This window comes from Panthera tigris, chromosome A3 (genome assembly GCF_018350195.1).
Source record: "Panthera tigris isolate Pti1 chromosome A3, P.tigris_Pti1_mat1.1, whole genome shotgun sequence".
Lineage (NCBI taxonomy): Eukaryota > Metazoa > Chordata > Mammalia > Carnivora > Felidae > Panthera > Panthera tigris.
In genome coordinates, this window is record NC_056662.1 from 138,159,075 (window position 1) to 138,173,495 (window position 14,421).

Genomic DNA, 14,421 nt, shown 5'->3' on the forward strand with positions numbered 1-14,421 from the left:
GCTTAGGATGAGACAACCCTACAATTTAATTTCCAGTCTGGATCTATATCCCTTGCTATGTAGATTGGCTTAAAACCCCAATCACCTGACTGAGCGCTCTGTTGCCTCAATAGGAAAGATCTTTCACGGTCTGCTCTTCGTATGTCTGAGCGCGTGTGTCACCGCCAGAGCTCTGTGCCTTCCGAGACAGGCTCCCGCGACGCCTGCCCCCAGCACTTCTGTGTCTCTCCAATATCTCGTCACTAAGACAGAGAAGCCTTCCAAACACAGGACCCTAAGAAATGAGATCGTGGTGACCTCTTCCTTCATTTTGCTTAGAAACCCGGATGAGGGCCAGATAGAAACCGTAACAATTACATGTGCAGTTTCTATGTGAAGAATACTAGATGGGGGCTTAGAACCCCCATCTTCTCTTCTCTCTGGGACAAGCCCACCTGGGCAGGGGCAGGGGAAAAAAAAGAAATGAAAAAGAGAGGGAAATCATGAGTCAGGAAACCAAGTGTGGGAGGAGAAGGCTGGCGGGAATGAGGCAGGTTGTTCACAGGGGAGAGTCAGAGGGAGGCATAGACGGGCTAATTCAAATCCCTGGGCTGGATGCCGAGCCCCTTCAATGCCTTGCTAGTTGGGCTCCAGTGGGGACATTAAACAGTAGGACTTTGTGAATCAAATTCAATTCCACTAACGTTACTGAGTGCTCGTTATGCTCCGAGCACAGAGTGAGGCGCTCGGGGTACTGTTATGAATAAGATTTATTCTGTTTGGGACTTTGAGAAATGTATAGGGCTAAAAATATGAACATAAATAACCATAATAAAAGGTAGACTGCACTGAGCGGTCTGTGAGAAGCGTGCACCGTGTTCGTTACGTGAATCCACAGCCAAAGGGGGACCATCGTGAGTCTGAGGACAGGATCAACACAGACGTGGTGCGGCACGTAACAGAGTATATTTGGGGTAGGTCTCAAGGATGAGTAGAAGTTCAAGAGCTAGAGAAGCACAGGGCAGGGGGTGGGGGGCATTTCAAGTCCCCGGAAAAACATGAACACACACAAGGAAGACAGAAAATTCAGTGCCACGCAGAGAGCAGAGCACTCGGAGGCTGAACCTGGCAACAGAATGGCGGGTGGAGTTGCGGGAAGGATGGGAGCACTGACAGTGGCCGTAGCTCAAAACTGTGGACCCGGGGAAGTGGGACAGAGAAATGAGGCCACCGAGAAAAGAGGCACTGCCCAGTTTGGGCCATGGTGGGACAAGGGTGCCAGCTCGGTCAAGAAGCCTGGCTGTGAAGGTCACCGTTCTCACGCCGCACCAGCTGGGCTTCTCGAGAAACACGCGTATCTGACCGATGGCAGCCAGTATCTGCTCATCGAGTACTTATGCTGCCTTAAGATGTAGATTATCATTTCACTAATTATCTTCTTTCACGGTTAGATCTTGTGTTCACTGTGTGTTGCTGTGAAACCAGTTATACCAGTATTTAGTGACTTAAGAAACACACCCATAGACTATCTCACCGTGTCTGTGGGTCAGGAGGCCAGGCACCGCTCTGGTGAATCCTCTGGTTCAGGGTCTCTCAAGGAAGCTGTCACCACAAGGTCCACTGGAACATGTCCAGCTCCCAGCTCACTCAGGAGACGCTGGCAGAGTCCAGTCCCCACACGCTGTTGGACGGAGGCCTCCACTCCTCACCAGCTGCTGGCTGAAGGCCAGCCTCCGCTCCTTGCCGAGCAGCCCCCGCTGCGAGCATGTGAGGACAGCCGGGGCCATCGCTAGTGAGGCAGAACTCACAGTGTGGCCTCACCCGGAAAGGGACATCCCAGCCCCTTTCGCCATATTCCGTTCCTTATAAGCAAGCCATCAGGTCAGGCGACACCAAGAGTAAGGCGTTCCACATGTGCAAACACCTGGAGGTGGGGGTCGTCGGGAGCCGTGATGAGTGTCTACCAGTTTGAGGGCAGAAACTGAATTTTCTGTTATTACCCCTCTGAGTCTCTAACAAAATGCCCTGCGTGTCATGTAGTAGGTAGCTGATACGTTAGCTTCTTTCTTAATTGACAGCTGTCTCCCCAGTTTCCCACACCCCTGGCACCAATGCTGACTTTTTCCTTTTCTCATCAATCCTATCTTGTCTGAAGTATCCAAATGTCCACCCCCTTTTTCTTACTGCTGAATTCTGCAAAACTGCAGGATTCCACCTTCTGGTTAAACCAATTTTCCATAAAGAGTGACTACCTTACGAGAAACGGGTTGGCAGTTGTGGGTGATGAGTAGAATTATAGCCAGTTCGATGCAGCAAATCCAGCAACTTCAGTCTGTCACAACAAGGCCCTCGCCTAGGCTGCCTGTGTCTGTCCCACCCAGAAAAAGGTGATGACAGAGGTGACAGATCACTAAGACGGCCGTCATTCCCTCCCGCGTCCAGGGAGCCCCCCTGCCAAGCATATTGCATATCAGCGAATCTAACCGGTTGGCAACACTCATCAATCAACTGATTGCTACTCAGGGCAAAGCTAAGTGAGGATCTGCACCCATGAGCACCACAGCCTTAAAAGTTTGAGAGAAGCGTCGGCAGTTGGGTAAGGTGGATATTTCTTCAAAGCAGAAGTGTTCCAGCTGGCTTAGAGTGTGCTGTGTGAAAATGCGAACCTCAACAGCCACCACGGGGTCACTCAGGAGCAAGCCGTCAGCTCACATGGGCCGCCAGGGACACTGGATCCTCATGACGACTTTCCGGGGTCCATTGGAGACACCCCAGTCTCTGACGCAGCTCAGAACCGGATCTCGATCCGTGCCGCATCTTGATCAGGAGGAGTGTGGTGGCCTTACAAGGTGCCAGGTCCCCTGATGCCCTTCTGCCCCAGGCAGGGCTGGGGTCCTCGGCAAAGAGATCGCATCGGGCGGTGGGCTGTGGAATTCATGCTGTGCAGCATGTCTGAAAGCCGCCTATTTGATTCCCAACCATGGAACGATCTTCCCTTACCATCTGGGGAGTCCTCGCGAGGCTGCCTTCCTTCCTGAAAGGTTGAGAAAAGCCCGAGCCCCATGTGAATTTGGGCTATGTGAAGCATTATGACCAAATTGTGGTGCAGTTATTTCTGGAACTATAGCCCCTCACAAACCCAAGCATTGATTTTTAAGTTTCAACAAAGCATTTTCACATGATAATTCTATTACTATAAATGTTATCATGTTATATGCCACATTTGGGGGGGAGTTGTTCTTTCACTGTGAGTAATTCCAAAATAAATTCTGAGCTGTTCCTAAAAAGAAACAAGCATCCTTTAATGGCAGGAGAGCACGGTCAGAATTTCGGAGGTGGGGTCCTGCTGTATGGACCAGAACAAGAAATGTGAAGACAGAGCTAATTATCCACAGCATCATTTGCTGATGTAAACTTGAAACAATGAGAATGGTTTTTACATGACTCTTTAAAAGATTAACAAACGAATGTGACTTAACCCTTGCTTTGTTGAAATTCCCCATTGGGTTGGATGGTGCTTGGTTCAGCCTGGTGCTGGCACTTCCTCTGGGAGCAGAGCCAACTGAGGCAAGTCCTCGGGTCTAAGTTTTTCTGCTGGTTAAACAGTCCCAGGTGCTACTGAGCATTCCGCAGGATGCTCCATTACACTACACATGCATGAGTGTGTGTGTCTGTGTATGTGTGTGTGTGTGTGTGTGTGTGTGTGTGATACAGCGTTGGTGGTATTAGATCCTCACAACATGCAAGTAATGGGTGTTATCGTCCCTTTTGATCATCACCCACATTTTCATTTGAAGAAATTGAGGTATGAAGAAGCTGAGAAACATATCCAAGCATCTGGGACTAGACTTTCGATTTCCTGAGTCTTTGCCAGAGATCTTTCAAACGAAGCCAGCAGGGCTCAACACAGGTCTATAAGCCATCGAATGCCCGGTGAACAAATGGGTCGATGTACAAACCAATGGCCAGCAGGAAGCAATGGAACCGTACCTGTTCATTTAGTTCCAAACATGTAAGAGGCACTTGGTGCCATGGCGCCACCATGTTGAATCCACTCGTAGTGATGTCACTGCCATCGAGGAAGCAGTCTGGTTAGGCCACCGTAGAGCAGACGGAGATTTGTCTGAAGGGCAGGTAGCGGAGTGGAAAGGAGTCAAGAACTGTTCCCTGGCATTTTAATGACCACTAGTGAGTTCTGGAGACAAAAACTGAAGATGCCCCTGGCAGGACAAAAGAATCTGCTTTATCCCTTGCTCTTTCTACAGTGGAAACCCATATTTTTATGCTTTTACCGGGAATCACTGAGCATAAATTCCCCCAGTAAGAACAGGAATCTGATGATGTCAGTGTATCCCCAAAGTTGGGCAACTCTCACCAACATCTAACGTTACAACCATTCAGGACTCCAGGAACAGGCCCCATGTCCATCACCTGTCATTACCCAACCTCCTCCCCACTCTTGGAATCACTAACCCACTTTCTGTCTCTGTGGTCTTGCCGATCGTGGACGATCCCCATACACGGAATCAAACAATACGAGTTTCTGTGAGTTGCAGCTTTTTTGACTTAGCATTGTTGCCACGGTTCATCCATGGCCTGACATGCATGAGAACTTCACTCTTTTTTAAGGATGAGTAGGATTCCATTGTGTGCATATGCCACAATTCATCTATGCCCTCATCAGTTAATGGAAATTTAAGTTTTTCCCACATTTCAGCTGTTATGAAAAATGCTTCTGTAAACATATACACAAGCTTTTGTGTGGATATGTTTTCATTTCTCTTAGGTAGAAGTGAAATTGCGGTGTCATATGTTAGTCCTGTGTTTGGCACTTTTAAAAACTGCCGATATCTTAACCAAAGTCACTACAATATTTTCATTCTGGCCTGCAATGGGTGAGAGTTCTGATTTCTCCAATCCTTGCCATCATTTGCTGGTTTCCCTTTTCCCCCTTTACAAGAGCCATCCCAAGGGATGTGAAGTGCTATCGCAGGGTGGTTTTGACGTATTTCTCTGACAACCAATGATTTCCAGCCTCTTCTCATGCAATTATTGTCCATTTGTCTATCTTATTTGGAGAAATGTCCATTCAAATCCTTTGCTTTTTATTTTTTTATTTATCTTTTTATTTTTGCATCAAATAATTATTTTCATATCCTGGCTACAGGTCCTTGCCAGTGGATGATTTGCAAATATTTTTCCATTTGGTGTGTTGCTTTTTCATTTTCTTAATGGTGTCCTCCATCCCAGAAAAGTGTTTAATTTTGGTAAGTTTCAAGGGACACGTTTGGTTTTTGCTTGTGTTTTGGTGTTATAGTTAAGCTACCATTGCCAAAGCCAAGGCCACAGAGATTTCCTCTAGAAGTTTCATAGTTTTAGATCTTACATTTAGGTCTACCATCCGTGTTGAGTTCATTTTTGTATACGGTGTGAGGTGAGGGTCCGGCTTCACTCTTTTGCATGTGGATGTCCTGTCCAGCACCGTTTGATGAAAAGACTGTCCTGCTCCCATCAAAGAGTTCTGGCACTACTGGCAAAAGTCAATTAGCCATAAATACTGGAATCTGGATTCTCACTTGTACTCCATCGATCGACATCTCTACCCTTAAACCAGTACAACAGTGGCTTGGTTACTGCTTTAGCGCTTTCGTAGGTTTTGAGATCAGGGAGCTTGATTCTTCCATTTCTGTTCATTCCACCCAAGACGGCTTTGCTTATTCTGTATCCTTGCATTTCCACATGAATTTTAGGATCAACTTAATGATATCAGGGAAAACACTCACACGCACATGCGCGCACACACACACACACACACACACACTAACAAGTGAAAAAAAACAACTACTGGCTTTTGATAGAGTCTGCACTGACTCTGTAGATAAATCTGATACATGAATATGGGATATCTTTCCATTTACTTAGATCTTATATTTCTTGAAACAATATTGGGTAGTTTTTAGTGTACCTTTTTAATACTCCTTTTGTTAAATTCTATACACTTTGTATACCCTGTGTGGTATGGCCTCTGAGTTTTTTGTTATCTTTTCTAATCCTTGGGGTTTATTTGTTTGATTGTTTTTTCCTTTGCTTGTTTTTATACCTGGCTTCCTAGGTGCTACACCAGGTCAGTATAGCAATCAGCCACAGATGGCTCAGATTTTCCTAAGGGCATTTTGTGAACATCTTCCATCCTTGGTGAGGGGGAATCGATGCATGGAGACATGCCTTCACACTTCAGGCTTCTTTATAAGACATCCTTACCCCTCACTCTGCTGGTATAGGGCCTCAGGGTACTCCACGGTGAGTGACCAGTGCCTTTCCTCTCCTACTGCTTTCCTAGACACGCATGTGGCCGTGTGCATGCAAGCAGCCTTTTAGACTCGCACAATCTGACACCACTTTCCAAATTCACTAGTGTTGTCTAGTTCTTGGGGTTTTTCTAGGATTTCCTTTTCAACCCCAAGTAAGACTTCCATCTGCCGCCATCTGAAGTCACCACCTTAAGCAGCTGGGGTGCCAGCACTGGCTATGTTTTGGTACAACCCTGACAGTAGACCTCTCTCCCTACTGTGCTCTAAGAGTGGAGATTTCCTAGGGGTGCCTGGGTGGCTCAGTCAGTTGAGCGTCCGACTTCAGCTCAGGTCATGATCTCGCAGTTTGTGAGTTCAAGCCCCACATCGGGCTCTGTGCTGACAGCTCAGAGCCTGGAGCCTGTTTTGGATTCTGTGTCTCCCTCTCTCTCTGCCCCTCCCCTGCTCATGCTCTGTCTCTCTGTCTCAAAAATAAATAAAACATTAAAAAAAAAAGTGGAGACTTCCTAGACAGAATACTGTGAGCTGAGAATGGTGTTTTTCATGGAGTTCCAAAACCCATCAAATCTCTCTGTGTCATAGTTGCCAGCATATGGCTGCCACCCCACGGAGCCATGAGGACGAGTGGCAAGAACAGCCTCAAGTCAAAGCGCCCTGGACGTTCACTATCTGATGGAAATTTAGTGGTTCCTCTTGGTTGGATGATTTTCAGTTTATGCCATGGCTTTGGTTGATTGTGGTTCTGAAATGGCTGGTTGTATTGTTTTGCCATAATTTTTTAGTTCTCTGGCTTTCATTATTTTTAACAATGGAATTTGTAGTGTATTTCCAGCCACCTTTGAATCGTACGTGACTGAGTGATGTGGTGAGTACGCACAGAAAAGCCCAGTTCCTTCATTCTCCTGCCTGTAGCTCTCATGGCTGAACTTTGCAGTCAGTACCCAGGCTCACACATGGCCCCACACTTCAGCCTTCACTCCCCTGCCAGACCGCACACTCCTCCACAACCTGGTCCTCCTACAGCCTCCAGTAGAGATTCCCGACCTGAGTGTCATGGCCCCAGGTGATTGTGAGCTCACTGAACCACGTGTGCACACTGAGCATGTTGCACACGAATGCCGTGTCCTCACACAGGAGACCCTGCAGGGTCATCAAATTCTCTGACCCATAAAAGGCTATAATCCTCTGATAGAGCTTCTATCTTAGAAAAATATTTTTTTTCCTTTCTTTACATCTCCTCTGTCCCAAGTGGTCAACAACTTTATCATCTTAAAAATGAGCTCTTACTCCTGGTCTCTGTTTCTTCTGTTTCTTCCTGTGCACAGAGACAGACTCCTGTCCCAAATACTCCCTCCACACGATAGCGTTTAAGAGCGTGGGGTCCAGGGCCTATGTGGCCGGGCTTGAAACCCAGTTCTGCCACTTGCCACCCTTTGTAAGCCCACAATGACTGAGGTTACTCACCTGTAGGGATGGGGTAGAAACCATGGCTACCTCAATGGTGTTGTTGTAAAGATGAAAGACTGTGTCTGTCACACGATAAACTCTCAGTGTTAGTTCTTATTATGACATCATCCCAGCACTCAGGTGCCCCACACAGCCTCTGCGTGAGATCAGACCTCATCAGAATGACTTTCAGGGCTCTCCCTTAACTGAATATATCTTTCCCATCAAAAAGATCTCTGTTGGGGCACCCGGGTGGCTCCATCAGTTAAGCTTCTGACTTCGGCTCAGGACGTGATCTCACGGTTCATGGGTTTGAGCTCTGTGTCAGGCTCTGTGCTGACAGCTCGGAGCCTGGAGTCTGCTTTGGATTCTGTGTCTCCCTCTCGCTCTGCCCCTCCCCCACTTGTGTGTGTGCTCTCGCTCTCTCTCTCGCTCTCTCTCTCTCTCAAAAATAAAGAAACATTAAAAACAAAGAGAGAGATCTTTGTTGTTTCTCTGGAATCCAACTCACTTGTTTAATCTCCTGGTGTCTCCACCTCCATTTAATGTGTTACTTCTACCTGGACTGTCACCATGTGTCTCTCTTTCCCAACCACTCTCTATCTGCCTTCATGTGTTTATCCAAGCAGTAGCCAAAATGTAAATCCATAGGTTGATATCTCTTCCTATGGATGGGTCTATAATGTAAGCTTTACCAGTCACTCTATGGACGTGTCCATAATGTGAGCTTTATTGATCATTCTGTGGACATTTCTATAATGTAAGCTTTACCGGTCACTCTGTACCGTGAATATCCAACGTAGCTGTGAACGCATGTGATGCGTGTTGCGGTGAGCTCAAGCGCACAGCGGCCACGACTGTTCAGGCAGCTCATCAGTCTTGCATAGAAAACTTCACTAGTGTATTTGTCATTCCTTCTGATAAGGATTAAATAGACACAATTCTAAGGAAAGACTATAACTTGTGTATGAAGCTAAAAATAAAATAGTGACATTTTTTTTAACTGGCTAAGGGCAAAGATTGTTGACTTACCCAGGTCATTACGGTACGAGAGAGTTCTATCGTGGTTCCCAGAAACGTTTTCCAGTCACCCACACAACAAATGAATTTATTTAAAAACTGGTTTATTCCATTTCCATTGCTACTGAAGGCTTTCCACAAAGCATAGTCTAATGATGTTCACTGGATGACCTCTTTCATCCGGCCCATGACTCTCTTGGAGGATAAAAAGCTACCATGATATTGGGGTGTCAAGCGTCTTGGGGGAGAGATGGGTAATTCCAATGACAGGTGTGTCTGGCACGGCCTGTGGACAGAGCCAGAGGAGCACAGAATGGGGCTGCCCTCAGCCTGCTGGGAATGGGGAGAGAGTCAAAGGAAGGCCTCCATTCAGTGAAGTGGCTTAGACTAGGCATTGAAGGATGAGTTGAACAAAGAGAGAAAGAAGGGACGTTCTGAGAGGAAGAGGAACACGCACAAGTGAACAGAGATGCCTAGCAGCTTGGAGTACGCAGGGCTGCACACAGATCAGCAATGCTGACTTGTATTGTCCAAGACAGGCAGAGGCCATAGAAGTGGGTCCCGTCATATGTGGAGAAGCCTGGCTGATGGACCAAGAAGTGTGGGGTGAGTGACCGATCAATTGATTTCCATCTACAGTGGGGGCCCCGGGGGGGGTTCTGCAGAGGGAAGCTCAACTATGGTCGTGGTGACTTTGCAGAGGAGACACAGAAGGCGAGTGGCAGTCAGGTGGCCTTTGCTCACCCAGTGGAGGGAAAATAGAGCCTGGCCTGAGGCCGGAGGGGTGGGAAGAGATGGCGGGCTGGTTCAGAGCGAGAGAGTTAAGGAGAGGAAAGAGCCTACAATGCTTCACAGATTCATGGTTTCCAGCATCAAAGACAGGAAGATGACGGTCACTGGAAAGAGAGAAAGGGCAACTTGAGGAACCTGGGAGACATTCCAATAGATCATTTTAGACATTTGGGTTCAAATTTCACAGGCACCAGGAAAGGCCTGAGAAGGGTACTGTTCCCTGGGGAAAATGAGAAGAGATGTTACAAAGGCAACAGAACCTCGGAGAACACCAGTGTTTAGGGGGCGGGCGGAGGAAGCCACGCGAAGGGAGAAATCACCAAGTGCTACCGTGGGGCCAGCGTCGGTCGCGCAGCTTTCAAAGACTGTGTCGTTCGACAATGGTGCTAATCTTCTAAGGGAAGACAAACCTGTTTTGTGTCAAGGGACACAGCAACTGATGATCTGACACAAAACCCGGTGTTAAATCTATATCTGCAATTCTTTACATCCATCTTCCTGCTAGAAGTCTCCCCCTGGAAGCCCCAAATTTATCTCCAAATCAAACTACAAAACCAAAAATCCCCCCTCCTTCCATCCTACGAATCGCTGGTGCTTTTGATCTTTGTAAATCTCCGTCCTTGCTGCCTGTGCCCAAAGTGAGGTCACCTGCTGATTAGACCCCCCGTCCTGCAGACTCACATCACACCTCCCTGTCAATTCTTCATGCTCCAGCCACAGGGCAGATCCTATTATCTGGGATTCATACTTGAAAATCTCTCACGCTCTGACTTTCATTAGGACAAAGTTCAAATAACTTCCTCTCCCGCCTTTTATGACTTATTCCAATTTACCTCTTAGGTTTCAATACAGATGCCACTTTCTATGGGAAATCTTTCCTTGCTCCCCAAACTAAGAAATATGTCCTTCCAAAGTGAGCCCAGGTATCCTGAGCACACAAGTACCGTGACAACACTTGTAACGGCATATGGTGATGACCCATGAGCTTGTCAGGTATGACGCCCTCGACAGTGAACCTGTTGAGGACAGGATGAACACCTCCTTTCTGTGTTTATCCCTAGTGCTTGGCCTGCAACAGAGCACTCAGGTATTTGGTAGATATTTGACTGCATTCATGAATCTGTGATGATTAAACATTATCCCAAGCTACTTATTAATGGAGGCCTGCACAGTAGTTTTATTAACCAGTAGCTCCTATTACTATATGCATTTTAAAGTAATAGAGCTACATTTCTTTTAAAACCTTTCAGAAATTCAAATTGGCTTTTCCCCCAATTAGTCAGGATTTGTGAGGTTTTACTACATATTAACATTTTTATTTCCATGGCGTAAATCAGGAAGCCACTGGAGGATCAGGATTTATCTATGCATTGCTTCCTAAAGCACCACTCTTTCTTATTTTTATCTTCTTCTCCCACCAGCACTATTATTAACATCACTACTAGTGTTAATCATCCCTACATTGTATTAGTACCACTTCATACTTTCTAAAGTGTTTTCACCATTTTTTGTCTCATTTGATCTTCAAATTAGGAATTAGAAATGCAGATAAAGTACAGTTATAGACATTTACCACATACGGATATTCATAGGTGTTAAATGACTTTTCCAAGGACACCCAAATAAATAATCAACTAGATGAAACTAATGTATCTAGGGCTCATTCTATTCATGTTGCTTTTGTCTCTTTCTTAAAATGAGTATATCATTAATTTCTTACTTTTAAGCAAATGAATTGTTATAACTACGATTGGGCTGTCGTCATACTTCACATCTGACAAGGTATTTTAGAACGTTGCTCAGTGCACGGCATGGTCGACACAACAGATATGAAGATGTGTCCAGCCCCCAGTTCTTTATCCTCCTCTCTAGGGTGAAGTGAATTGGTCAATATCTACATCCCCCAAAAAAATAATGCAAGAAAAAGAAAAACTTTTGCCATCTAGCAGATTTCTCTTGGAATTTTTTCTCTCCTTTCATCATTTCAGGTACTTACTTCCCAGTAAGACTGTGAGCAAACTGAGGAGCAAGATTGGACATAGGCAGTTCTTCATGCTCTTAACCAGCACAGTGCATCTATACATGGGGTAGGGAGAAAACCATGGAAATGTTAGACAGAGAGGAAAGTGGGAGGGTGGATGGGTGGATGGATGGATGGATGGATGGATGAGTGGGTGGGTGGATGGATAGGTGGATGGATGGATAAATGGATAGGTGGATGGATGGATAGATGGATAGGTGGATGGATGGATGGATGGATGGATGGATGGATGGATGAGTGGGTGGGTGGATGGATGGATAGGTGGATAGGTGGATGGATGGATAAATGGATAGGTGGATGGATGGATAGATGGATAGGTGGATGGATGGATGGATGGATGGATGGATGGATGGATGGATGAGTGGGTGGGTGGATGGATGGATAGATGGATAGGTGGATGGATGGATGGATGGATGGATGGATGGATGGATGAGTGGGTGGGTGGATGGAAGGATGGATGGATGGATGGATGAATGGATGAGTGGGTGGGTGGATGGATGGATAGATGAATAGGTGGATGGATGGATAAATGGATAGGTGGATGGATGGATAGATGGATAGGTGGATGTGTGGTTGGATGGATGGGTGGATGGATGGATGGATGGATGGAGGGATGGATGGATGGATGGGTCAATGGGTGATTGGATGGACAGATTGATGGGAATGTAAAAAGATACATGAATTACCTCAGAAGAGAATATGAACTTCCCTTCTGAGAATAACAGGTATGAATGATGAATATACTATTAAGGTCAAATATCTCTTATTCAAAATAGCTTTTCTCTACCCCTCTTGAAAGGTAGTAAAGATAGAGCAGCAGTAAGGAAGTTTAAGGTGGGTTTTAAATTATGGAGGGAAATCTTTTCCTCCTAATTACCAAGGACAGTTAGTAATAGTTAAGTAACTGTTACTCTCTCTCATTCTCTGTCTCTGTCTATCTGTCTCTCTTTCACACACACACACACACACACACACACACACACACACACCAAAATAGGCAAAAAGGGCACAGGTACTTGTCTCCAAAATAAAAACCAATTTTAGCATTGGGTCATAAAAGGTATATCATAATCTTTAAGAGGTGATATATTCAGTCAGCTTAATAATATTTTAGGAACATCTTTCCACATGAAAATAACATCAGGAAAGAAGTCAAGAAAACAACAGCTTCCAGGACTAGCATGAAGTCAGAGCTGTTTCCCACAATTCATGTACTTGATTTTCAACATTGGCTGGAACTTGAGCCTAGATTTGTGTCAGGACATGAGCCCTGGAGGGGGTCCCAAGTCCCCTTGGAGCACGTTCTAGTGCTTTCTCTGTTCACAGAATCCTACAGATCTTATCCACAGTATCTAGAGAGCTCACATTGTTTTTACTAAAGACTAGTTACTAAAGACTATCTATTTTTTACTAAAGACTATTTATTTGCTGTTTATTTACAAACTGGATTTCGGTTGGGAGGCAAATACTTAGAGCTCTAGGTTTGTATAGCAAGCATATAGACATTCCATGGTGTAAGATTTACAGACCAGGGAAATTATTTGAAGACTACTTAAAGCTCGTCTACGAGTTAGAAACACCCTCCAGCTGAGCCACTTTTTTTTTTCTTTTTTTAATTTTTTTTTTTTAATTTTTTTTTCAACGTTTATTTTATTTTTGGGACAGAGAGAGACAGAGCATGAACGGGGGAGGGACAGAGAGAGAGGGAGACACAGAATCGGAAACAGGCTCCAGGCTCCGAGCCATCAGCCCAGAGCCCGACGCGGGGCTCGAACTCACGGACCGTGAGATCGTGACCTGGCTGAAGTCGGACGCTTAACCGACTGCGCCACCCAGGCGCCCCTCTTTTTTTAATTTTTTAAATGTGTTTTTAATTTATTTTTGAGAGAGATACAGAGCAAGTGGGGGAGGACAGAGAGAGAGGGAGACACAGAATCTGAAGCAGGCTCCAGGCTCTGAGGTGTCAGCACAGAGCCCGATGTGGGGCTTGAACTCACAAACCTGGAGATCATGACATGAACTCAAGTCAGACGCTCAACCGACTGAACCACCAGGCGCCCCAAATTTCCTGGATGAATGCAGTTATTCGTCCAATTCAGTGTTGCTGACTTCTCCGTTCTTTCCCTCTTGCCACCCCAGAAGGAGACCTTCCTTTCACAGAGCACATAAGCTCTGTGGGAAGGACAGGGAGGGGTGGGTAGCAGAGGTAGGAAAGGGTCAAAGCAGCCCAAAACAAAGTTGCCTATTTTTGAGTTGCAATGTGCCAGGAAAGGTAAAGATTGAAATGGCTCATTGACTTCCAAGTCCACTGTATTCCACTCAGCAATTTCTGTACTTTTTTATAATTTGTCGAACGTGAGTATAATCTTGTCTGTTGCGCATTCTGTTCAGTCAAGCATTTTATTAGTTGGTATTCATCTTTTTCCCAAAAATGTGTGTTTCTTTTGACCAAGTGATTTTAAAATTTTTTTTAATGTTTATTTATTTTTGAGACAGAGAGAGACAGAGCATGAATGGGGGAGGGTCAGAGAGAGAGGGAAACACAGTATCCGAAGCAGGCTCCAGGCTCCGAGCTGTCAGCACAGAGCCCGACACGGGGCTCGAACCCAGACCATGAGATCATGACCTGAGCCGAAGTTGGACGCTTAACCGACTGAGCCACCCAGGCGCCCCACTGACCAAGTGATTTTAAACATGAAAACAACTTGCATTTTGAGATGATCTTTGATTTTGTGGTCTTATAGGAGATAGGAAATACTACTATCTTTCAGATATTTACCGCAAGGTAAATGGCTTAGGAATGTTTATTTCCAAAGCGAATCACACATTAAG

At 45.7% G+C, this 14,421-nt stretch overlaps 1 long non-coding RNA gene across 1 annotated transcript; it reads right to left on the bottom strand.

The window, feature by feature from the left end:
- Positions 1-2,404: 2,404 nt before the first annotated feature.
- On the bottom strand, positions 2,405-7,824 carry LOC122237099. The gene is made up of 3 exons (XR_006215314.1): positions 7,755-7,824; positions 3,970-4,199; positions 2,405-3,013 (listed from the first exon to the last, which is right to left on the bottom strand). It is a non-coding gene; the product is annotated as an uncharacterized LOC122237099 (long non-coding RNA).
- Positions 7,825-14,421: the final 6,597 nt, after the last annotated feature.